The sequence below is a fragment of the Scyliorhinus canicula genome, chromosome 1 (genome assembly GCF_902713615.1).
Source record: "Scyliorhinus canicula chromosome 1, sScyCan1.1, whole genome shotgun sequence".
Taxonomy (NCBI): domain Eukaryota; kingdom Metazoa; phylum Chordata; class Chondrichthyes; order Carcharhiniformes; family Scyliorhinidae; genus Scyliorhinus; species Scyliorhinus canicula.
In genome coordinates, this window is record NC_052146.1 from 246,689,820 (window position 1) to 246,715,746 (window position 25,927).

Here is a 25,927-nt window from a genome sequence, read left to right on the forward strand (position 1 = left end):
CCATTTGATAGAGGACCATGGAAATTAAAGAAAGCTTTTTAAAATAAACATCCCCTTATAGTGCAGATTACACAGATGGTTAAGACTCTGACCTGTTGAGGACATGTCGACATATTGGCAGCCATTCATACAACAGTTAGACGTTGGTAATGTAATTCATATGTGGAACCACTTGAATCATATTTAGACAAGAGATATGAGACCACCTTGATGAAATGGTTTCACGCTGCTACTCTGTTGCATTAGCCGGAGAATTTAGACACTTTTCAAGTTTCAGTGCAAATTAACTTCTTTCATGGATGGGAGACCATGGAGGCCTCAAGCCTGAATTCTGGTATATACATTGCCAGCATGCGATACTGTGCACCTGGAGTGCTGCAGATGAAAACTTAGCCCTTTATTTTTAACCTTTGTAAAGTTGTCAGCGGCCTGACTTCCTGTTGGCTTTAGTACTTAACATTAAATCAGAGCACATGTGCAGACATATTTTTCCCTGATGAGAGTCTAGCGTGAACTGGAGCATTACAAAGATTGGCCAGTCCCATGTTGCTGCATAAGAACATAAGAACATAAGAACTAGGAGCAGGAGTAGGCCATCTGGCCCCTTGAGCCTGCATGATTCCCTATTCCCTTCATAATTTTATATGTTTCTATAAGATCCCCCCTCATCCTTCTAAATTCCAACGAGTACAGTCCCAGTCTACTCAACCTCTCCTCGTAATCCAACCCCTTCAGCTCTGGGATTAACCTAGTGAATCTCCTCTGCACACCCTCCAGTGCCAGTATGTCCTTACTCAAGTAAGGAGACCAAAACTGAACACAATACTCCAGGTGTGGCCTCACGAACACCTTATACAATTGCAGCATAACCTCCCTAGTCTTAAACTCCATCCCTCTAGCAATGAAGGACAAAATTCCATTTGCCTTCTTAATCACCTGTTGTACCTGTAAACCAACTTTCTGTGACTCATGCACTAGCACACCCAGGTCTCTCTGCACAGCAGCGTGCTTTAATATTTTATCGTTTAAATAATAATCCCGTTTGCTGTTATTCCTACCAAAATGGATAACCCCACATTTGTCAACATTGTATTCCATCTGCCAGACCCTAGCCCATTCACTTAACCTATCCAAATCCCTCTGCAGACTTCCAGTATCCTCTACACTTTTCGCTTTACCACTCATCTTAGTGTCATCTGCAAACTTGGACACATTGCCCTTGGTCCCCAACTCCAAATCATCTATGTAAATTGTGAACAATTGTGGGCCCAACACGGATCCCTGATAGACACCACTAGCTACTGATTGCCAACCAGAGAAACACCCATTAATCCCCACTCTTTGCTTTCTATTAATTAACCAATCCTCTATCCATGCTACTACTTTACCCTAAATGCCATGCATCTTTATCATATGCAGCAACCTTTTGTGTGGCACCTTGTCAAAGGCTTTATGGAAATGCAGATACACCACATCCATTGGCTCCCCGTTATCTACTGCACTGGTAATGTCCTCAAAAAAGTCCACTAAATTAGTTAGGCATGACCTGCCCTTTATGAACCCATGCTGCGTCTGCCCAATGGGACAATTTCTATCCAGATGCCTCACTATTTCTTCCTTGATGAGAGATTCCAGCATCTTCCCTACTACTGAAGTTAAGCTCACTGGCCTATAATTTCCCACTCTCTGCCTATCTCCTTTTTTAAACAGTGGTGTCACGTTTGCTAATTTCCAATCCACCAGTACCACGCCAGAGTCTAGTGAATTTTGGTAAATCATCACTAGTGCATTTGCAATTTTCCTAGCCATCTCTTTTAGCACTCTGGGGTGCATTCCATCAGGGCCAGGAGACTTGGCTACCTTTAGCCCCATTAGCTTGCCCATCACTCCCTCCTTAGTGATAACAATCCTCTCAAGGTCCTCACCTGTCATAGTCTCATTTCTATCAGTCACTGGCATGTTATTTCCCTTACTGTGAAGACCGACCCAAAAAACCTGTTCAGTTCCTCAGCCATTTCTTCATCTCCCATTATTAAAATTCCCTTCTCATCCTCTAAAGGACCAATATTTACCTTAGCCACTCTTTTTTGTTTTATATATTTGTAAAAACTTTTACTGTCTGTTTTTATATTCTGAGCAAATTTATTCTCATACTCTATCTTACTCTTCTTTATAGCTTTTTTAGTAGCTTTCTGTTGCCCCCTACAGATTTCCCAGTCCTCAAGTCTCCCACCAATCTTTGCCACTTTGTATGCTTTTTCCTTCAATTTGATACTCTCCCTTATTTCCTTAGATATCCATGGTCGATTTTCCCTCTTTCTACCGTCCTTCCTTTGTGTTGGTATAAACCTTTGCTGAGCACTGTGAAAAATCGCTTGGAAGGTTCTCCCCTGTTCCTCAACTGTTCCACCATAAAGTCTTTGCTCCCAGTCTACCTTAGCTAGTTCTTCTCTCATCCGATTGTAATCTCCTTTGTTTAAACACAAAACACTAGTATTTGATTTTACCTTTCACCCTCCATCTGTATTTTAAATTCCACCATATTGTGATCGCTCCTTCCGAGAGGATCCCTAACTATGAGATCATGCGCGTTTGATAAGGTTCCCCACGGTCGTCTATTGCAGAAAATACGGAGGCTGGGGATTGAGGGTGACTTAGAGATGTGGATCAGAAATTGGCTAGTTGAAAGAAGACAGAGGGTGGTGGTTGATGGCAAATGTTCAGAATGGAGTTCAGTTACGAGTGGCATACCACAAGGATCTGTTCTGGGGCCGTTGCTGTCTGTCATTTTTATAAATGACCTAGAGGAGGGCAAAGAAGGTTGGGTGAGTAAATTTGCAGACGACACTAAAGTCGGTGGAGTTGTAGACAGTGTGGAAGGATGTTGCAGGTTACAGAGGGACATAGATAAGCTGCAGAGCTGGGCTGAGAGGTGGCAAATGGAGTTTAATGTAGAGAAGTGTGAGGTGATTCACTTTGGAAAGAATAACAGGAATGCGGAATATTTGGCTAATGGTAAAATTCTTAGCAGTGTGGATGAGCAGAGGGATCTCGGTGTCCATGTACATAGATCCTTGAAAGTTGCCACCCAGGTTGATAGGGTTGTGAAGAAGGCCTATGGTGTGTTGGCCTTTATTGGTAGAGGGATTGTGTTCCGGAGCCATGAGGTCATGTTGCAGCTGTACAAAACTCTGGTACGGCCGCATTTGGAGTATTGCGTACAGTTCTGGTCGCCTCATTATAGGAAGGACGTGGAAGCTTTGGAATGGGTGCAGAGGAGATTTACCAGGATATTGCCTGGTATGGAGGGAAAATCTTATGAGGAAAGGCTGATGGACTTGAGGTTGTTTTCGTTAGAGAGAAGAAGGTTAAGGGGTGACTTAATAGAGGCATACAAAATGATCAGAGGGTTAGATAGGGTGGACAGTGAGAGCCTTCTCCCGCGGATGGAGGTGGCTAGCATGAGGGGACATAGCCTTAAATTGAGGGGTAATAGATATAGGACAGACGTCAGAGGTAGGTTTTTTACGCAAAGAGTGGTGAGGCCGTGGAATGCCCTACCTGCAACAGTAGTGAACTCGCCAACATTGAGGGCATTTAAAAGTTTATTGGATAAGCATATGGATGATAAGGGCATAGTGTAGGTTAGATGGCCTTTAGTTTTTGACTTCCCATGTCGGTGCAACATCGTGGGCCGAAGGGCCTGTACTGCGCTGTATCGTTCTATGTTCTATGTTCTATGTTCTATGAATCAATCCTGTCTCATTACATAGGACAAGATCTAGGACCGCTTGTTCCCTCATAGGTTCCATTACATACTGTTCTAGGAAACTATCGCAGATCCAAATCCTAAGCTGAGGCATTAATACAACTTTATCTTTAAAAACTTATTCAATAACTTTGAAAACTGAGAACCATACTCTAATAGCGCAAGATGTCTTCTTATGGAACAAAGAGTTTTATTGGAAACAACAATGAGGTTTAACTACATACAGGCACAGAGCTATAACATACAGGTCTTCACTCGTGGACTCCAGAGTCCACATTGCTGTGGGCCCCTGTTACCAAGGCCCCGTGTTTTTCCCCATTGGTCTGGGTTTGTGCGCTCCCACATGATAGGCCCGAACAGCTCACATTCCCCGCGAAGGATCATCCCTTAAAAGGGCCACACTACACCACATACTTGAGTCAGTTATTTTACTGACGCATCCTTGTTGGCCTTCTTGACCTCGTACTGCCTTTACCACTGGAAACTACCATTAAAGTGACTTAATTTGAGCGATGGTACTACCATTGATTAAAACCATTCGCAAATCACTGGTTAAAATCCAACCCTTTATTCAGAGTAATGCAACCAGCTCTGGCTGTGTGAATTGGAATGATCTCTTTTCCTGGAGAAATAGAGTGTTGTCGTTTGATAAATTTTACAAGATCATAATAAGATGATGCTAAGACTTTGTTAACACATTGAAATTGTCATAAATATTGGAAGTACCATTTTGTTAATTTAGCAGAGTCCCCTGGAAAACATGTAAACATTGCTTCCCTGTGCCCTCTCTGTGTCATCTGTTGATCTTGTGTTGACGTTCAGTGGGAGACACAGGAGAACCACCACAGAAATTTCAGGCGTTGTATTTTTAGTTGCCTCCAATCATCATGACTCAGATCAATGGCAGACACTGACGTGTATCCAGAGCATTCCTAGTGTAGCACATTCTGATGATTACTGGCGAGAGATCTATCTGCCTGTTCTCCAGGTTCAGGGTCATGATTAGCAACCTGTGCCCAACCGTTCAAATCAAAGTGGAATATTGATGTGCCCACCTCATTCCCCTGATTGTAGTGCTGGACAAGGGGCTGCCACTCTACTCCCACGCTATAGTACTCAAATCTTCATGCAGCCTTCAGTCTCTCCACAAAGTAGGCCAGACAACATTGATTCTCCCTTGTGATCCAGGCAACTTCCTGCTACTTTTCCTATTAAAGGGTGGTTACACGCTGGCTCTAATGCCTGGCAGATGATCATCTGTTACCATTTTAGCATGGCATCCAGTACAGCTGAGGGGGCTCCCTGGTTGTGTGACTCTGCACTGATAGCTCCAGTTTCCATGGTGGACTCCAGGAGGGACGTAAATTTTCACTGCATCAGAAGGAAGATTTAAAGGAGGCTAATGCCTGCAGTGCATCCTTTGGGCATGGCAATGATATTTGGTGACATTTCCCGACTCTACATGGGTGGTCAAGGTGAGTGAATGCATTCTCACATTTCTTCACATTCTCACCACACTAACAATCTCTCAGTCAGCTCAGTACATCACACCCCCATTACTCACTCAGCTCAGAGCTCTCACCTAACATTCAAACGCTTCACCTCACACACAGATATCCACTAATGCTGAAAACATTTGACCCACATTCCACTGCCTCTGCGCATCCTCCAGATATTAAGCTTTGGCAGACAGATCATCCAAGCACAGACACACAATCACTAACACTCTGCCCTCCCTCTGGTCCACAAGAACAGGTAGATGATCCGAGGGGGGAAGAGGGGGGTGGAGCTCCACGACTTCATCCTCTAAGCCCCACTGAAGGAAATATTTCTCTGCATCATGGGTTTGGCGGCAATGCAACCCATTTCATCTAACACAGCAGAGAGTCTCCAGGATAATGTTAAGTGATAGCCTTATGCCCCTTTTCAACTCCCACCTCACTCTCATCCCGAGATATGGACATCAAGTGGAAGCTAAAGATGGTGTGAATATGGAACTCCTGCTTTCCCTCACCCCACTTTTCCTTACATCTACCCTCCCCTTCCTGCTACCATCCCACCTGCATGCCGATTAAGTCTATGGTGGGAAGCCCTTTAGATGGTCTTTAGATAGCATTAAGGCCCCCAAGTGGTCAATTAATGTCCACTTAAGTACCTCATCCCACCGTCACTATTACTAATCCATTGGTGTGTGTGTGTGTGTTTATGTATGTGGCTGGGGGGGTGGTGTCCCTCATTCAAAAGCATTCATTGCCTCGACAAAACACCCAGCATCAAGAAGGGGAGGACCCACACACAACAACCTTGCTGTTGACCCCCCCCCCCCCCCCCCCCCCCCCCTCACCCAAACCAGGGCCTCCCACCTCCTGTCCAGACATCATTCACCTATAGCCTGGGATACAATGCCAATCCTAGGCTTCAGATGGGTGTTGTACTAGCAATGGCCACCACTTGCCCAGTGGCACTGCTGCTCAACAGAGCTACCAGCCTCTGATTGGTCAGCAGCTCCCAGCTTCCACCTCTGGGGTCCTTGATTGCAGGAAATCCCTGCCACTCTCTAGTTAAGTGCCTGAGTGGCATTTGATTTGGCGAGCCTTCCCTAAAAGCTTTCATGCCAACAGACGAGACATCCCACCCCACCCACCCCTCCCCATCACATCCATTAAATACTGCCCTGACCCTTCATGCAGTATTGAATATAGTTTACAATCTGGATTGACACCTGGGGAGCTAATTGGAATGAGCAGGTTGTAGCCAGGCCAAGGGTCAAAGAGTAACCGGTGAGCCAGTTCCCCAGAGGGTGAGATTGCAGACAAATTCTTCTGTTGGGGGCTCAGATGAGAACTTTGATGAGGTGGACTATGGGAGCAGATGGAGAGGCTGCATGCACAGCATGGTCTTATTGGAACATGTAGGGAATTGTGATTACTCTAATTTAAATATATTTCATCATATTTTAAAATTGATATAATGTGCTGTGACTATGTGAAAATGTGCAACAACAGGATTCCCGTGGGAATTACGTCACACTTCAAAATATTCCCAGCTCAAAATGTTCCAGTAAGAAAATCCTTCTGATGGAAGAACATCATGCAGAATGAAGCTGCTTCCAAAGAGACAGAAATCTGATGATTTGGTGAGCCCCTGGAATCGTCCTGCAGACATCCTAACATGGGCTCTGTCATTCTTTAGCAGGCTACAAAACTGAAACATTATTTCACTTAATACTTGTGCAGGAGTTTGTAGATTTAATTCAAAGATGAGTATTGATCTATGAACACATGTCCTTTAAAGAATGAGATCAAAATTGATAATAAGGAGAGAGAACATAATAAACATGGACTTTCTGGAAGACTTGGGGTCAACCTGTCACCACTCATCAATTTTCTTTTAATTGTTGTTTGACTCAGTACATCGGCGACCAATCAAGTGGGCAATGAGTTACAGCTCACTGATAATAATAGATAAAAAGGAATAATGAGAGGAAAATAATGGACGTTTGAGGTGACCGGTGGCACAGTGGTTAGTGTTGTGTTTTGCTGCTTCAGATAACACAGGCTGCTACTTGATGCAGTCTCAACTAAAGGATGCTCCAGACTCTGAAATGAGTTCAACGTGTTTATTGAACTAATAACACAGTTCTCAAATGAGTTCGACTCTCTGCTAATCTAACTGTAGTAACTCAGTCTAACTGTACCAGCTTGCTCTAAGCCATGTGCTGGGGTGTGGTGCTGCTGATCAACCCTGTCTAACTCTCTAGATGTCTGTCTGTGGAAAGAGGCAGGGTGTGAGTGCCTCATCCCTTTTATTGTGCTTATGTCATGCCCCCTTGTGGTGATGCCACCTCTGAGTGTCCTGACTGCCCATTGGTTGTGTCCTAATCTGAGAGTTCATTGGTTGCATGTTTGCATATCACGACAGTTAGCACTGCTGCCTCACAGCGCAAGGGACCCAGGTTCAATACCAGTCTTGCGGTGACTGTGTGGAGTTTGCACGTTCTCCCCGTGTCTGCGTGGGTTCCTCCAGGTGCTCTGGTATCCTCCCACAAGTCTCGAAAGACGTGCTGTTAGGTAATTTGGACATTCTGAATTCTCCCTCTGTGTACCCAAACAAGCGCCGGAATGTGGCGACTAGGGGCTTTTCACAGTCACTTCACTGCCGTATTAATATCAGCATACTTGTGACAATAAAGATTAGTATTATTATTATTATTACTTGACAGTCCCTGTACAGTGACTTTAAGATTCCTAATGTGAAAATGTGTTTCCTGAAATCCTCAATAAATCTCTTGCGCCTTACCTTAAATCAATGCCCCCTGATTATTGACCTCTCTACTAAGAGGAAAATGTTCTTCCTATCTGCCCAGTCTATGTCCCTCATAGTTTTGTGCACCTCAATCAAGTCCCCCTTCAGCCTTCTCAGCTCTTGGGTAAACAACTCCAGCTGAGCCAGCCTCTTGGTTTCGCTCAGTAGGCTAGACAGCTGGTTTGTGATGCAGAACAAGGCCAGCAGCGTGGGTTCAATTCCCGTACCAGCTGAGAATTCTGAATTCTCCCTCTGTGAACCCGACAAGGCGGCGGAATGTGGCGACTAGGGGCTTTTCACAGAAACTTCATCGCAGTGTTAATGTAAGCCGACTTGTGACAATAGTGATTATTTATTTATTTATTTATTTTCATATCGGAAATGCGCCAGCCCAGGCAACATCCTGGTGAATCTCCTCTGTACCTTTTCTAGTGCAATCACATCCTTCTAATATTGTGGTGACCAAAACGGCACACAGTACTCGACCTGTGGCCTAACAGGCGTTTTATACATCTCCATCATCACCTCCCTGCTCTTATATTCTATACCTTGGCTAATAGAGACCAGGACAGAGTAGTTGGAGTCGAGATTTGCAAAACCACTCTGTGAGCAATCTCTTAGTGTTAAATTGGGATTTCAATCCCAGACTTTGCAAGAATAATAAAACGGTTCATGGTGAGTTAACACCTTGTTTTACATCAGTTTTCTTTTCTTACAATTATTTTGGTGAGAACCAAAATTCTCAAGCCCCAAACACAGGTATGGTATCAGAAGTGTATCTATTTTAGGGAGTAATGAAGAATTTAGGTTCCAATTTTTAAACTAGCTTAAATTAAAAAGAGAATTTTGTGAAACATATTGTATTCAAATTTGTGGTACTGAACCTTAAAAATAATACCCTCAATCCCCGAACTTCCCAACCACAAACCTCCCTCCACCCTTCGAACGTCCCACCACCTTACCCCAATCTCCTCCATCCCACTCCCCAACCCCACACACCCAAACATCCCTCCAGCTCCCACAATCTGCCCTCACCCCTGACCTCTCACCCTCAGAACACTCCCCAACCCCACACACCCAAACCCCCCATTACCCCATCACAAACATCCTCCACCTGGGTGGGATCTGCCAAACCTCCCTCCCTACTCATGTCAAATCCCCCAACTTCCCCCCACATCCATCTCAAACCGCTTCATCCAAATTTCTCCCTGCCGCCTCACCGATGCCACGTCCCCCAACCTCCCATCACCTCCATGACAACACCCAAACCACCTCTCCCTGAGCGGGATCCTGCCAAATCTCCCCTACTCCCTTACCCATGTCAAACCCCCAACCTCCCCCCACTCCCCACTTCCAAACCTCCTCCCCCTTGGCTCAATCCTGCCAACCCTCTCTCCCTCCCACATTCTTACCTCCATCCAGCATCCAATTGTCTGTAAAATAATTGGAGATTTCACTTACCATTTTCAACCAAGTACACTCTCCGTTTCTGCACTGCTGCTATTACTGATCTTTGGGCAGCTTCGTGGTTTTCTTGGAGGATTTTTAAAAATCGGAATCATGAAGCTGCCCAAAACTCTGAAGCAACATCAGCTTTAAAATAAATCAGAAGTGACAGGCTGATGGTTCAAATATTTTTAAGTCAGTCTTTCAGATCTGAGCCTATTCTAAAGGAAAATGAGAACTCAATTTGAAACACCGAGCACATCCCCTGAGCCCCCAGGCTCCAGTGTTTGCCTCGTCTGCATCCCATTCCCCAGTGCCTTGAATGTAGAGATGATGTGGAGATGCCGGCGTTGGACTGGGGTGGGCACAGTAAGAAGTCTTACAACATCGGGTTAAAGCCAGTGATTCGAAACAAACCTGTTGGACTTCAACCTGGTGTTGGAAGACTTCTTACTTTGAATGTAGAGTACACAGCAGCCAATTTGCAAACAGTAAACCCCCGCAACCTGCAAAGTGATAATCACCCGATGATTTGTTTTTTTGTGATGTTGATTGAGGTGTAAATATCGATCAGGACACCAGGGCCCCCTGCTCTTCTTCCAATAAGGCCATTGATTAAAGCAGACCAAGGCCAGCAGCGCGGGTTCAATTCCCATACCAGCCTCCCCGAACAGGCGCCGGAATATGGCGACTAGGGGCTTTTCACAGTAACTTCATTTGAGGCCTACTTGTGACAATAAGTCATTTTCATTTCATTTTATTTCACGTTCAACCTTGGTTTAACATCTCTGTTATAATCCCCATGAGACTCAGAGGGATGACCCGGTTAATCCCCCCGTGAGCCTTGTGCAGTACGCATTTCCCTGCTGAGGGGCCTCCACCCCTCTGCGGGTTCATTAATTCCACAGGATTAAACCCGGCCCAGGTAGGAGCCAGGGTTCCAGAATGGTCCCAGCTGGAACTTGGGTTGTTGCTTGTACATGCTATTCTGAAACCAAGAGTTGGAAATAAATATTTTTGACTTTCTTCTCCATTCTCCTTCATGACTACCATAATCTCATGCAAAAGACAGCACCTCCAACTGTGCACTCCCTCCGTACTCCACTGGAGTGTCAACCCAGATATTTTGCACTCTGTGCCCTGGAGTGGGACTTAACTCAGAAACCTGTGGCTGAAAGGTGAGAGTATCATTAACTGGGCCATAGCGAACACACATAAATCAAGGTTTGTTAAAATGAACATAGCAGCTACATTTACCTTACACCTTTAATTAATTATGATTACACAGGGGCAAGTTTAAAATCAAGCCAATAATCTGAATTTCGAAAGTCCATCGGTGGAATTCTCTGTTCCTGAGACTAAGTGTTGGAAATAAACATTTTTGACTTTCCTTTCCATGCGCCGATTCAGTAGTTGTTGGAGGGCTAGCACCGGCGCCAAGGAGAACACAATCGATTCCAATGAGAAACAGTGCCGGATTCACCGAGTCCATGATTGACACTCAGGAGGCTGACAAGCTGCAGCCACATATACACACTCATCCACACACACTCATCCCAGCCAACAAGATGGCACTGGTTGTGCTGGAGCGCGCCCAACCTGCTGATGGATCAGCTGGGGCCAGAGGGCACCTGGGGGGAGGGCCTGGGGGGATACCCATATGACCCATGGCCCCAAGATCGCAGTGGGCGGTCACTAGCGTGCGCGGCTGCATGTTTACCTTGCAGGCAGTGTCAATGGTGTTCCGTGCCATTCCACCTCGACGCCACAGTCCACCTCCTGGCTGCGCCCCACGACTCCCCCCCGGCCCTGGCAGAAGTCCCCCGCCCAAGCGCACGGCTCTCAGCAAACTATGGCGATGTTGGGCACTTGCCATATCCCCTCTCTCCTCCTCAGCAGCCATGGAGCCTGTTTCATGATTTTTAAAAGCACAAGTGAACCTTGCCGTCGAGAATTCGCCCCAGTGGTGGTGGAGAATCATGGAGGCCCCGGAGAATACTGGGTTAGGCCCGCTAATGATATGGTAATGGCGTCTACTGTACGTGCATTCTGGGCCGCATTGACGTCGCCGTCGAGGCATCGGAGAATTGTGATTTGGCGTGAGCCAGCTCCTGTCCACAATTTTGCCATCAAAACGAATTCTCCACCCAATCACATTTCCTAATTCCAGCATCTGCCAACGGAGAATCCCACTCCATACCTATTTTGGATGAATCTCAATTCATCACATTAAGATCATGCTTTACATGGCTTGTTCAGAATGTTATTCCAATAAATGTGATTTGTGCCCTACAATAATTATATTAACTCTATGTGTATTCTCAGGCAGCACAGTGATTAGCACTGCTGCTTCATGGCGCCAAGCCCTGGGTCACTGTCCATGTGGAGTTTGCATATTCTCCCCATGACTATGTGGGTCTCACCCCCACAACCCAAAGGTGCGCTAAATTGCCCCTTAATTGGGAAAAAAAAGAATTAGGTACTCTAAAATTAAAAAATAAACTCTGTGTGTATTCTCATAGTCGTGCAAAACTTAATCAGAGGCACCAATAATTAGTAAACACATTTAGCACTTAAAAAAATCTACAAATAAATGATACAACAAAGTGGGTCATACACATCAAAATTTGATTTTAGTTTTCTGACCTGTTCCAAGGTGAGTATTCAAAAGGATATTACAGATTCATTAACTTTCTGTTCAAATGCGTAATTCACATTATAAATGACATTACATGTAAAATGTTTATACACTGAATTGTGCTCTCGCCATTTTCTGATGCAATCATATCTCAAAATACTCAATGCTTACCTAATGGGATTGTTGTTATCTGCAGGCTAAAAGCTACATTATGTTCTGCACCAGTTTCTGAAACAGGTATAGATGATCGGAAAGCATGTAATTATCAGCTCTGGAAAACAACAGAAAGGTACGCTGCGGGCAATGCAAATCAAAATGCAGTGTTGGCTTCCATTAAAAAAAAAGTATAGTACAGAAAAAGCTTAACTGTACCAAATAGAGCAGCAGACAGCATGGTCTTACGCTTGAGGATCTTCATCTTAAAGTCAAAGTACACTTCTTAATCTTAGCCTACAGTGTCAGTGATCTGAAATAACCACATTAAGAAGTTTGCTTCTCCACTGGATTTGTATAAATCAGAGATCTTACGGGGAAAGGAATTTGCATAAAATCGTCAAATAGCCTGGAACAGACCAAACATAGAACATAGAACATAGAACAGTACAGCTCAGAACAGGCCCTTCGGCCCTCGATGTTGTGCCGAGCAATGATCACCCTACTCAAACCCACGTATCCACCCTATACCCGTAACCCAACAACCCCTCCCCTTTACCTTACTTTTTAGGACACTACGGGCAATTTATCATGGCCAATCCACCTAACCCGCACATCTTTGGACTGTGGGAGGAAACCGGAGCACCCGTAGGAAACCCACGCACACACGGGGAGGACGTGCAGACTCCGCATAGACAGTGACCCAAGCCGGAATCGAACCTGGGACCCTGGAGCTGGGTCCAAATGCTCTCCAGTTGACCACTGGGGGAAAGTTTGTAATCTTCTGCAGAGCAAACTATTTCCAGACAGATTTCACACGGATAGATAAAAGCAAATTATTGCGAATGCTGGATTCTGAAACAAAAACAGAAAATACAGGAGAATCTCAGCAGGCCTAGCAGCATATTTAGAGAGAAAAGGGAGCTAATGTTTCATGTCTGGATAACTCTGTCAAAGTTAGAGAGAACTGGAAATGGGGACAGATTTATATTGTAGTTGGGGGGGTGGTGGAGTGGTGGGGCTGAATCGGGGGCCCACGATAGGCGGAGATTGACAAAGATGTCGAGGACCGAAGACAAAAGGAATGTAAATGGAGGTGATTAAGGCTAAGATGTTGAGAAGCCGGCGTTGGACTGGGATGAGCACAGTAAGAAGTCTTACAACACCATGTTCACCTGAGGAAGGAGCAGTGCTCCGAAAGCTAGTGTTTGAAACAAACATGTTGGACTTTAACCTGGTGTTGTGAGACTTCTTACAAGGCTAAGAAGGGTGCTGATAGTGGCACACAAAGAGATTAGAATGTGTGAATGGCAAAACAAAGGTGAGTGGTGTGTCAAAGGGAAACTAGGAACAGTTGGTCCAAGTGGAGTGGGGAGAGGGGGAGTAATGGCGAGGGAAAGACAGATCAATGGAAGAAACAAAAGAAAATAAATTGAGAGAAATAAAAATGGGGTGAAGGTGGAGGAGAGAATTCACAATCTGAAGTTGTTGGACTCAGTGTTATGTCTGGAAGGTTGTAATGTGCCTATTCGGAAGATGAGGTGATGTTCCTCCAGTTTGCGCTGGGCTTTACTAGAACACTGCAGCAGGCCAAGAACAGACATGTGGATGTGAGAGCAGGACGATGAGTTGAATGTCAAGCGACATGAATAGTATATTTTGCTTTAAGAGTTTGGTATTCATCCAGTGTCCAAGGTAATATGTCAACGTTGTTGTATATTTGATGACGTCAAGTGAGCACAATATAACCATTTCATGGAGATTATAGTGCCTCCTTTGGCACCCTTAAATCTTCTCTTTTTTCAGCATAAGCAGTAACATTTTTATTACAGAAGTCATAAATGAATAACATTTTGGCCTAATTGTACTAGGTTGTCAACTTATCTAGCGAACCAGACTAAGTTTCATAGTAAAATAAATTGCCTGCACCCTTTGCAATCCAACTGTGTCCTATTAATCTTATTCTTTTCACATTATAATTAAATGCAATAAACAATCCTTGCATGTTATGTGGGCCATAACCAGCAGAGGTCCCAATTGAGCAGCATGACAACCTTACTAGGTCAATACAAACACGGCAGTTCACAAATGGGTTGTTTAGCCATGAAGTCTTCTTCCCTTTACAATAGGTCGGTAGATACCAATGAGAATTTTATGCTTATACCCTTCAACTGAAATCTCTTACTTCCTCCTCACCTCTTGCTCCACCCACAATAAGATCTTATTTTCTAACTGAGGACATTTCATAACATAAATATATTTTTAAAATTATTTTTGTTGTGAGATTGCGCCAGAATATGAAGCAGTCCAGTGTAGATCACATAGCCAGCCCAGCTGTCCCAGAAAACATTATTTTAATTAGGGAGCTCATGCTGTTTTGACATTCAATTGTGAACCATCTGATCTTTAGACTGAGGGCCATTTGGCATTAGTGTAGTCCCTTATGCTGCATTTCCCACATCAGATAGTTTGACATTACAGAAATCTTTCCTTGTGCTTCATGTAGGCGAAACTCAACTGTACCTAAAGCTAATGGGATTTACGGGATGTGGGCGTCGCTGGTTAGGTCAGCATTTAATGCCCAACCCTAGTTGCCGTCTTGAACCGCTGCTATCCCTGACGTGTAGGTACACCCACCGTGCTGTTAGGGAGGGAGTTCCCGGATGTTGCCCCAGCGACAGTGAAGGAACGGCGACTTACTTCCAAGGCAGGGTGCTGAGTGACTTGGAGGAGAACCTCCAGATGGTGGGGTTCCCAGATATCTGGTTCTCCATTTCTGTCCTTCTACATGGTAGTGGTCGTGGGTTTGAAAGGTGTTGTCTAAGGAACCTTGGCGAATTACCGTAGTGCATCTTGTAGGTGGTACACATGGTGGTGGAGGGATTGAATGTTTGTGGAAGGGGTAGCAATCAAGTGGGCTGCTTTGTCCTGGATGGTGTCGAGCTTGTTGAGTGTTTTTGGAGCTGCACTCATCCAGGCAAGTGGAGATTATTCCATTACACTCCTGACTTGTGCTTTGTAGATGATAGACAGGCTTTGTGGGATCAGGAGGTGAGTTACTCACCGTAGGATTCCTAGCCTTTGACCTGCCCTGGTAGCCACAGTATTAACGTGGCTAGGCCAGTTCAGTTTCTGATCAATGGTAACCCCCAGGAAGTTGATTGTGGGGGTTTTAGCGATGGTAATGCCATTGAATGTCAAGGGGCAGTGGTTAGATCCTCTCTTGTAGCAGATGGTCATTGCCTGGCACTTGCGTGGCACGAATGTAACTTGCCACTTGTCAGCCCAAGCTTAGATATCATCCAGGTATTCCTGCATTTTTACATTGACTGCATCATTATCTGAGGAGCCGTGAATGGTGCTGAACATTGTGCAGTCATCCGCAAACATTCCCACCTCTGACCTTATGATGGAAGGGAGATCATTGATGAAACAGCTGGAGATGGTTGGGCCTAGGACACTACCCTGAGGAACTCCTGCGGTGATGTCCTGGAGCTGAGATGATTGACCTCCAACCACCACAACCATCTTCCTTTGTGCCACGTATGACTACAACCGGTGGAGAGATTTCCCCCGATTCCCTGTGAGTGGCACGGTAACACAGTGGTTTCCAATATTGCTTCACAGCGCCAGGGACGGGCTGCTTTGTTTTCGATGGTGTCGGGCTTGTTGAGTGTTGTTTGAGCTGCATTCATCCAGGCAAGTGGAGATTATTCCATTACACTCCTGACTTGTGCTTTGTAGATGGTGGACAGGCTTTGTGGGGTCAGGAGGTGAGTTACTCACCGTAGGATTCCTAGCCTTTGACCTGCCTGATAGCCACAGTATTAACGTGGCTAGGCCAGTTCAGTTTATGATCAATGGTAACCCCCAGGATGTTGATTGTGGGGGATTCAGCGATAGTAATGCAATTGAATGTCAAGGGGTGATCCTCTCTTGTAGGAGATGGTCATTACCTGGTACTTGTGTGACGCGAATGTTACTTGCCACTTGTCAGCCCAAGCCTGCATATTGTCTAGGTCTTGTTGCATTTTTACATTGACTACTTCAATATTTAGTATCGAAATGCAATACTAAACATTTTTATTTTAACATGTTTGTACAAAATTCACCTGGCTATAAATTTGACCAAGTCAGCAGCCCACTTAGAATAAGTAAATCTATCACTCGCAGGGATTTTACACAAACCTATTAATAGGCCTTTGTTCTAATATTGCAGTGTGTAGTTTGATTCCATCGATATCCAATAGTTTATTCGCCATCGAAAGTCTCTACTTGTACCGCATTTCAGTCTCCCTGCTGTCAGTTCACAATACTCCATTGTCAGGATTAGCTTATGGCATGCCTTACATTTTGGGCCATCATATGAAATACTTTTCAACAAGCGGAGTGAGGAACCACATATGTGCTGCTTAGAATGGCCGCAATTGTATATGTAGCATGCTGAATCTGAAGTCACAGTCAGACGAGGCGCAGAATATCACACAAGAGGAACAGTCAATTTAATGTGTTTGCATATGATTTCAATGCAATAAAGTTTTTCATATTCAGAAGCCTTCAGTAACTATTATTTCTCTCCTAAGCTTTCTTCTGGCTTTGTACTAACTGAAACCATAAGACAATACCTGTACTCAGGCCGCCCCTGCCTCCATTGTCATTTGGCAGCCACTCAGTACACAAGTGGATGATTCTTTCAATTATTTTCCCTCCTTATGTGAAAGTGCTTCTCCACATTGAAATTGGGAACTCAGTAGTGAGCTATCGCTCTCTTCTTCTTCATGTATCTTCTCAATTTTAATTAAATCTTTAATGACTAATCCAGGGTTTCAAATTCTTAATTTCCTCAGAATGAGATTTTAGAATTGCAAAAATGGGAAAGTTCTCTGCTGAAATATAAAATATATATGTGTACTTAAAGGCTACGTTAAATTTTTATTGCGTTTCGAATAGAAGGAGGTGGTTTTCAACTTTGAAGTCAATGAGATGAATATCAGACAAGTTCTACAATGGAAGGGTGATCTCTGCTCTGCCACATTACTGCTTAGGCGACAACGTTGAATATTATCCTCATGTTTGCTCTCTTTTATGAGAGACTATATTATATATAAAGAGCCTGTGTTTATAAACAGTGAGGCCCTTCAGTACTTTAAAACTTAAAACCATCTTCCTGCCATGGTTGGTATTTTACCAGTAATACCTCACAACCGAGGAAGATTTCCCAGTAAAACCTAGTACCCTCCCTGTGGGCTTGGGGGCTGGTCCTCCTGATTGGGCACAAACTCTTTTTTTTGCTTTTTGTCTTTTTTTAAATATTTGTTCATGGGATGGGGGTGTCGGTGGCTCGGCCAGCATTTATTGCCATCCCTAATTGTCCTTGAGAAGGTGGTGGTGAGCTGCCTTCTTGATCCGCTGCACATGTTTTTTTTAGTTCACTTATGGGACATGGGCATTGCTGTTATTGCCCATCCCTAGCTGCCTTCTATTTCAGAGGGCAGTTGAGCATCAACAACATTGCTGTGGATCTGGATTCACATGTTGGCCAGACCAGGTGAGGACAGCAGATTTCTTTCCCTAAAGGACGTCAGTGAATAAGATGGGGTTTTATGGCAATTGACAATAATTTCATGGTTCTTATGGAATTCACATTTCACCATCTGCCATGGTTGGATTTTAACCCATGTCCCCAGATCTTTCCCTGGGTCTTCGAATTACTAGTCCAGTGACAATACCACTAATCCACCACCTTCATCCACAGTGCTGTTAGGAATGGAGTACCAGTAGTTTGATCCAGTGACAGTGAAGGAATGGCAAGTCAGGATGGTGACCTCCGAAAGCCATGGTATTTCTGGTCAATGATACCCCCAGGATGTCGTTGGTGGGCGATTCAGTGATGGTCATACCATTGAATATAAAGAGGAGATGGTTAGGTACTCTCTTCTTAGAGATGGTCATTTTCTGTCACTTGTGTGGCACAAATGTCACTTGCCACTTATCAGCCTGTGCCTGAATGTTGTCCAGGTCTTTCTGCATAGACTGCTTCAGTATCTGAGGAGTTGTGAATGGTGCTGAACATTTTGCAATCATCCACGAACATCCCCACTTATGATGGGTGGAAGATCATTGGTTAAACAACTGAAGATGGTTGGTGCTGATTATTTTGCTTGATAAGGCAGGCTTTATAGATGAGATAGAACTATATTGCTATAAAATCAGTGCTTAATACATGCCAATGTTTCACAATAATTCAGGGTATCAGAAGAATTTTAAAAACCATATTCAGAATATGGTGTTGAGTACAATCCCTTTCTCCATATTGTAATGGTCTTACTCCATCAAATATGTCCAAACACATTCTGCCAGCACTCTGAATCCGAGTTAATCAGACAGCATGATTCCAGTATAACTATGGAGATTATACTCATTTGCATTTATTAGTTGGAATTATTAACCTTCAATTATGCTAACATACCTGATGAAAGTTCTTCATGATAACACCAAGATGAAGTTCCCTTTAAATTGAGTACATTGTGCATGGTCATCCAGAGCTTTACTCCAGCATTCTAACAAACTGTTACAGCCAGATGCACAACAGACTGGCTTAAAAATACCGGCTTACCATGGTTGGTGATCTCTGTGAATTTATAGCTCACTGTCGGATTTATATACATAAATCTGGGCTGAGATTCCAGGATGGTATTGGGGAATTGTTGCACTGTGGAAAGTGTCATCATTCAGACAGGAGATTTAATTCAGGCCATGTTCCAGTGGTTGAGATGGATGTTAAAGGTCACATGGTATCATTCAAAGAGAAACAAGGGATTTCTACAGTTATCCTGGTCAACATTTCTCACTCATCCAACGCCACCACAAAAACAGAAAAGAGTGCCATTCATCATACATCTCAATGCTGTTGGATCCAAGAAAAGGATCCTATAAGAGCTCAGGAGACCTGAGAAGGTAAATCAAAATGGCCATTTACTTTCTGACAAAAGAAAGGGCCGCAAAGTGGCATGCAGCACAGCAGTCCCCGCCGGGACTACCGATCATGCCGGTCCCAATCCGGGCCTACTTTTATGAGGTGATTTCTTCGAGCACCAGCTGAGGGGTCTCCGCCCATTATCAGGGGATCTCGCATTCCTCGAGCCCCATGGGGAACTCAATCGGGTGGTCCCTGTGGGTCTCATGAGGGTTATTACAGATACCATGCTGGGCTTCGTGAAACACTGCAAGCCACTGGAGATGCTTCTGAATGATGTGATGCGTTACTGTAAAGTTGCAAGTCATTCCTTTTATTTAATCTGGAGCACAAATGTGTATATTTACTGTTGATACAGCTTCAGATGGTTAATAGCAGTACCAGGAACAGCTAAAGGATGGGAAAAGATGTTGGTATTCGAAGAGTTAAATCTCTTTCTATAAATGTAGTTCAGCCTATGATCTCATGCTTAAAAGCATGCAAGCCAACACCCTTAGAATGCAGCTGTACAAAACCCAACACAACAAGTAGACTGTTCGTAATAAAGGAAGCAGTATGCTTCCTTTCTTTTTCAGTTTGACTTCAGAATATGTGTTGCATGTAACATGTTTGTGGTAATTCACTTTTTTCTACACCATGGTGTAAACCACAGCTTCAGAACTGCTCAACCCAAACCCAGATGTCTGTCTGAGCTTCACAGGATGAATTATATTCCTAAAGCAGTTCAGTTTTCTTAATGCTCAATTTTCAGGGAAAACCTGACTAAAATTGAACAAAACAAACAAAATGTTATTTTACATTTATTTCAGAGTCTTACGATTTGAAACATTTGGAGGGTACGTTTAAAACAATGTGCGAAGCTCGCACAATTTCAAGGAAAATATAAGTGATTCTATAACAAACGCATCAGACCTAAGGGGCTGGATTCTCCACAGCCCCACGCCAAAATCGCATTTGGCATGGGGGCGGAGAGTCCATTTTCACGCCAAAATCGGGCCCGGCACCGGTCCTGCCATTCTCTGGGATCCAAGAATCGGCGTGTTTGCGAAGTACTCCGCAAGGCTGGTGGGTCCGCCCAGCGATCCTCCGCTCCCAGCGGGCCAAGTCCCGACGCTGTGGTTCTAACCACCTATCGCCATTCAGGAAGTTTGTGTGGCGGCTGCAGACTCAGTCCGCAGCGCCCTGGTTGGGGGGGCGGGATGGGCCTTATCAGCGGCCGGAGGACAGATCGGGCCGGTCGGATCTTCGGATGCACGACTGATCGGTGGGGCCTACATTCTTCAGATGCCACCACGGTCCGAGTCCACCATAGCACTCGGCGCCACCGCTGGAAGCCGTCGCTCTGCGCATACGCAAACTCAAAACCGGAAGTGCAGGGGCCCGTATCTGCAGCTAAAGCTACGTGAATCACTCTGGGTCCCTGCTAGTCCCCTGAAGGTGAGTGAATTAGCTATTTTCTTATCGGAAACTCGGGAATAAAACGGCAGCGTTTTTACGCCGGCGTGGGAACATAGTCCCATTTTGGGGGAATCCAGCCCAAGGTCTGGAACCCTGCCACATCCAGCCATGAATGATGGTGGACAATTAAACAACTCATCAGAGGAGGAGGCTCCATAAATATCCCCATCTTCAATGATGGGGGTGTACAGCACTTAAGTGCAAAAGACAAGGCTGAAGCATTCACAACAATCTTTAGCCAGAAGTGCTGAGTGGATGACCCATCTCGGTCTCCTCCGGAAGTCCCCAGCATCACAGATGTCAGCCTTCAGCCAATACGATTCATTCCATGTGATATATAGAAATGACTGAAGGCACTGGATACTGCAAAGGCTATGGGCCCTGACAATATCCTTGCAATAGTACCGAAGACTTGTGCTCCAGAACTTGTCGCACCCATAGCCAAGCTTTTCCAGTATAGCTACAACACTGGCATCTACCCGGAGATCAGGGAAATTGCCCATGAGTGCCCTGTATATACGAAACTGGACAAATCCAACCCAGAAAAGTACCGCCCTATCAGTCCTCTCTCCATCATCAGCAAAGTGATGGAAGGCATCATCAACAGTGCTATAAAGCGGCACTTACTCAGCAACAACCTGCTCATGATGCTCAGTTTAGGTTCCGCTAAGGTCACTCAGTTTCTGACCTCATTACAGCCTTGGTTCAAATATGGAAAAAGAGCTGAATGCCAGACGTGAGGTGAGAGTGATTTCCCTTGACATCAAGGTAACACTTGACCAAGTATGGCATTAAGGGGCCCTAACTAAACTGGAGATAAATAATAATAATAATCTTTATTAGTGTCACAAGTAGGCTTACATTAACACTGCAATGACGTTACTGTGAAAAGCCCCTAGTCACCACATTCCGGCGCCTGTTCGGGTAGACTGAGGGAGAATTCAATATGTCCAATTCACCTAACAAGATCGTCTTTCGGGACTTGTGGTAGGAAACCGGAACACCTGGAGGAAACCCATGTAGACATGGGAACGACATGCAGACTCCTCACAGACAGTGAACAAAGCCAGGAATCAAACCCAGGTCCCTGGCGCTGTGAAGCAATATTGGAAACCACTGTGTTACCGTGCCACTCACAGGGAATCGGGGGAAATCTCTCCACTGGTTGGAGTCATAACTGGCACAAAGGAAGATAGTTGTGGTGGTTGGAGGTCAATCATCTCAGCTCCAGGACATCACCGCAGGAGTTCCTCAGGGTAGTGTCCTAGGCCCAACCATCTCCAGCTGTTTCATCAATGATCTCCCTTCCATCATAAGGTCAGAGGTGGGGATGTTTGCGGATGACTGCACAATGTTCAGCACCATTCGCGACTCCTCAGATAATGATGCAGTCAATGTAAAAATGCTGGAATACCTGGACGATATCTAAGCTTGGGCTGACAAGTGGCAAGTTACATTCGTGCCACACAAGTGCCAGGCAATGACCATCTGCTACAAGAGAGGATCTAACCACTGCCCCTTGACATTCAATGGCACTACCATCGCTGAAACCCCCACAATCAACTTCCTGGGGTTACCATTGATCAGAAACTGAACTGGACTAGCCACATTAATATTGTGACTACCAGAATAGGTCAAAGGCTAGGAATCCTACGGTGAGTAACTCACCTCCTAACCCCCCAAAGCCTGTCCACTGTTGCACGTTTTACTTGAGTGTAATTCGCGTTTATTGGAGTGTACTAACACGCCTCCGTTTAAAGGCCGTGTGCTTAACACTGCTAGGCTCTATGTATGTATTTTCAGCTCGGGAGTCGCCAGGTGCCGTATCTAGACACCTCACAAATATTCCAAGGTCAGGTTCAAAGTAATAAAACGATACACCGATTAGTAAGTTCCAAACGATCAATATTTATTATACAAATATAATAAATACGCATGCACACGCTAAAGGACTAAGCTATAACTAAACTAAGCGATCAGAATACTTAACTAAACAGGAACAGGCAAGGTCAGGGAGCGAGGCCTTCGTTCCGATCTTGGTCTGTAACCTTCAGAGAGTGTGCGGGTCGCTGGGGGTCTAGTGGGCCTGGTTCGCGTAGCGAGCGTCGTATTGTCACTTACGGTTCGGTGGCTGGTGCTCAACGGCTGGAGTCAGGATACAATTCGAAGTTCTTGGTCGAAGTCAAAGCCGGAGCACGAAACAACAGACAGGACCATGTGTGGGGGTCTATCTTTATAGGGCCCCAATGTCCGTGCCTCTTTTGGGGCGGGCTTTACCTTCCATGCATTGATTGGATCGATTCTCAATCGATGTCTCATTAATTCCCCAATCTGAGGGTCTCTCCTCGATGGAGGGGGCGGTCTCTATGGTCTTTTGTGGTGGATACCTCTGGTGCCGCTCTGTCTGGACATCCACTTAAAGTATCTATTCAAAACCCAAATGTTGCCATTGTGTGTGCCCAGATCTGGATTGCCTCATTAATATGCAAAGCGTTTTGCTATTAACACCTTTGGTTTGAGATCTTGCACCTGGCCAGAAACTGGTTTTGCTGCTTGCAAAATGCTAATCAGTCTTTGCAGACTGCTGTCTTGGCTAAACTGCTTTTTCCCTGCAGTCTTAGCAATTCTCCATCTTGTTAGTCCAGTGTCCATTTTAGGTGGCTACACCACCAATTACAAGGCACAAGTCAGGAGTGTAATGGAATACTTTCCACTTGCCTGGAGGAGTGCAGTTCGACATCATCCAGGACAAAGCCGCCCGCTTGATTGCTACCCCTTCCACAAACATTCAAACCCACCACCACCGCCGAACAATGGCAGCCATGTGTACCATCTGCAAGATGCACTGCTGTAACTCACCAAGGTTCCTTAGGCAGCCAAAACCTTCCAAAAGTATGACCACTATCATCTAGAAGGACAAGAGCAGCAGATACCTGGGAACCCCACCACCTGGAGGCTCCCCTCCATGTCACTCAACATCTTGACTTGGAAATATATCGCTCCTCCTTCACTGTTGCTGGGACAACATCCTGGACCTTCCTCCCTAACAGCACAGTGGGTGTAACTACACCTCAAGGATTGCAGCGGCTCAAGAAGGCTACTCGCCATCACCTTCTGGAGGGCAAGTAGGGATGGGCATTAATGCGGGACTAACCAGCGACACCCATTTCCCATAAATGAATTTTTTTAAAATAAAAATTTCTATTTCCTCGCCCTGCTATCCACTGAACTTTAGGATCAGATGAGGTCATGTATTTTCATTGCCAAAAACAACAGCTGAGCTATTTCATTTACACTAATATATTCTTTGTCTAGGAGATCAGAGAATCATTGAATCATAAAATTTATAGTGTAGACGGAGGCCATTTGGCCCATCGAGTCTACATCGGCACTTGGAAAAAGCACCCCACTTAAGCCCACCCCATCCCCGTAACCCAGTAACTCCACCTAACCTTTTTGGATACTAAGGCCAATTTACCATGGCATTGTGATTTAATTTACCATGGCAATCCACTTAACCTGCACATCTTTGAACTGTGGGAGGAAACCCACGCAGACACGGGGAGAGTGTGCAGACTCCGCAGACAGTGAACCAAGCCGGCAATCGAACCTGGGACCCTGGAGCTGTGAAGCAACGGTGCTAACCACTGTGCCGTTTAAAGATGACTTTAAATATTGTGCTTGCCTTGTACAAGGTTCAAATAACAATGCTTTGATCAATATAAGTGTAAGTTTGAATAAAATTCATCCTAGTTGAATGCAAAAGGATGTATTCCAACAGCATTTATAATTGAAGCGATATGCTTCAAGCAAATGTTTAAAATATTTACTAATTGCACCTTTGATGTGCTGGTGCCAGCATTTGTATGGTCTGAACAAAGGAACTGATTGAGAGGCTAAAATAAAAGCAAAATACAGCAGGCGCTGGAAATCTGAAATAAAAACAGCAAGTGTTGGAAAATCTCATCAGGTCTGGCAGTATCTGTGGAGAGAGAAACAGAATTAACATTGTGCGTCTGTATGACTAAAGAAAAGTCGCATGGACTCAAAAGGTCAACTCTGTTCCCCGATCCACAGATGCTGGCAGACCTGATGAGGTTTTCCAGCATTTTCGATTTTTTAGTTCACAGACAAAATTGACAGGAGGAAAAGGTAAAGCCGGTCTATCAAGACTGAACAACATCACAACGCCAGTGCATCATAACTAAATGCTTCCTCAGCCCCTCCCATCCGCCCAACCCCCCCCCCCCCCCCCCCCCCCCCCCCACCTCCACCCCGCTATAGCACATATCTTCTGGGAACCAGGGCAACAAAAATAATGACACTGAAACAATGTCATCCAGAAAACCTCTTTCTGATCAGCTGATTGAAAACAATGCGCGGGATTCAGCACTGCTAACAGTTCATCTCCAGGGTCAACCTGCAGTCAGAAAATCGGGTACCCACAGCTCCCCCAAAACCTCCCCCCCCCCCCCCCCCCCCCCCCCCAACCCCCGACCCCCACCCACCCTCTATTAATTTTCTAACTTTTCCCAGGCCTAATGAAATGTTCTCAAGCTGAAATTTCTCAAGCTATGTTTCCTTCTGGCCAGTTGTTGCCCAACTCGGTTAAGCCCAAATTCTCCATACTCCGTGGCAGCGGTGGAGAGGTGGACTCGCGACAGGGAATCCCGCTTGTGTCCTTTTGGAATGAGTGCTATGATTTTAAAAAATGTAGAAATGTAAGTGTGGTGGGCGCTGTTGGTTTAAATACTCGGACACATGCCTTGCCTATTGATGTACCATCAATTGAACGCGAGACGAGTTGCTGAACAAAAGTATGGCTTTAATCTACTCGATGTTAGCCCTGCGGTCAATTACAGTAGAAGGACGACCGCCGGGAGTACTGGGTATTTATACCTCGCCCTGGAGGCGTGGTTAACTCAGCCTCTCGACCAATCGGGGAGCCGTCACATGACTGGTCTCAAACAACCGGTCGAGAGGCACATGATCGACCAGGGCCAATGGTAAGCCGGTGTTCTGCACCAATGGCAGGCAGCTATGCTAATCATACCACCACACCTATGTCAATGGTGGTAGATCGCACACGTCCAAGCCAGTTAGACCCCTTTATTCTCCTTTTCCTTCATCCCTTGCAGAGAAGGTCCAATTAGGTTTTTTGGGCAGGATTATCCGCTTGCCA